This window comes from Penaeus monodon, chromosome 24, assembly GCF_015228065.2.
Source record: "Penaeus monodon isolate SGIC_2016 chromosome 24, NSTDA_Pmon_1, whole genome shotgun sequence".
NCBI classification, from domain to species: Eukaryota; Metazoa; Arthropoda; class Malacostraca; order Decapoda; family Penaeidae; genus Penaeus; species Penaeus monodon.
In genome coordinates this window covers 6595887-6596087 of record NC_051409.1, presented here as the reverse complement: position 1 = coordinate 6596087, position 201 = coordinate 6595887, and the positions used below count along the sequence as shown (strand labels likewise).

The 201-nt window shown below is 34.8% G+C and overlaps 1 pseudogene; it reads left to right on the top strand.

Moving 5' to 3' along the window:
* Positions 1–201, top strand: part of LOC119588826 — a 4333-nt pseudogene that overhangs the window by 441 nt on the left and 3691 nt on the right.

The window sequence follows — 201 nt, the reverse complement described above, 5'->3', positions numbered from 1 at the left end:
TTAAAATATAGTAAAGAACTTTTCCAAAAATCAAGGAGCCATTTGTGGCTAAACTAAAATTACAGTGGACCTGACATGATCTGGGTCCAATTAGCTAAATTTTATGTAAATTGGTATCATTGGCAACAATAGTAACTATGCCATACCTGACAGTTGGGGAGGGCATGGCATATTCTAGGAAAGTAATGTAGTTAATGCATT